Raw genomic sequence first — 1,124 nt, 5'->3', positions numbered from 1 at the left:
ACCTACCTACCTACCCACCTACCTGCCTGCCTACCAACGAACCTATATCTAATCCGTTTCTATCTCTCTCCCACTCTTTCTATCTCTACCTCTCTTTCTTTCTATCTATCTACCTATCTATCTATCCATCCATCCATCTACCTTTCTTTCGTTTATTTCACCCATCCATCTATCCATCCATCCATCCATCTAGCAATATTGTAAGTAGAAAACAAAGAGACATCTATTTACAAAAACATGGAAGAGAATAAAAGCAACCCCATTTCTTCCGAAACCGACCCCCAAACTACTCCCCAAACCAGCCCCCAAACCAACCCCCAAATCAGCCCTCAAGCCATCTAGAATTGCTACATTTACAGCACCAACATGAGGTAACCCTTCCGCGGACATACAAAGCTAGAAATAGCAGCCACGTCTCCCAACTGCCTGAGATCACTCTACTTCTAATTCAGACAAGAAATATCATATTAGAAAATCTAGTCATGGCTATACATTTAAAATAGGTTGTTCACGGCTGGAAAAACGTTGTTCATAGAACTGCTCAATCAGAACCGACTCGGGGTTACACAACAGAAACCAAATACAAAACAAACGTCTTTCTTTAATATTGTACAACATGCTTAGCTAACAACGCCACCATCAGCAATGCCATCACCGTCAACACCAAAACTATCAACAATAATGATAACCACAACAACCACAACATCAACATAAACACTTGCTGCAACAACAAATACAACTGTTATATTATCGTGGCTAACTACACCACAAATAAGATTTTAAACAATATATAAACATTAGCTTTATCAACAATAAACATTGAGAAATCTTCACTTAATACAACAACCACAACAACAACAATGGCAATGACAAAGCAACAGCAACAATAACAAGAACAATATATCATCTTGACTACTTACAACAACAACAACAACTGCAGCTGTAGCACCACCTGCAGCAGCATCGAGTGTACTAAACGGAGGGAAATATAAAAGAAAATTTTGATACAACAAAATTAGATTTTCCTTTCGGAATTTTCTCGATCTTAAAGGTTGAAGAATGATCAAAGTGACATGGAAAAATCTTACGATCTCAATTATGTGTGTAGCTCGTGGCAATGGTGA

Source organism: Octopus bimaculoides, chromosome 6 (assembly GCF_001194135.2).
Source record: "Octopus bimaculoides isolate UCB-OBI-ISO-001 chromosome 6, ASM119413v2, whole genome shotgun sequence".
Classification (NCBI taxonomy): Eukaryota; Metazoa; Mollusca; class Cephalopoda; order Octopoda; family Octopodidae; genus Octopus; species Octopus bimaculoides.
Note: the sequence above shows the minus strand (reverse complement) of the source record.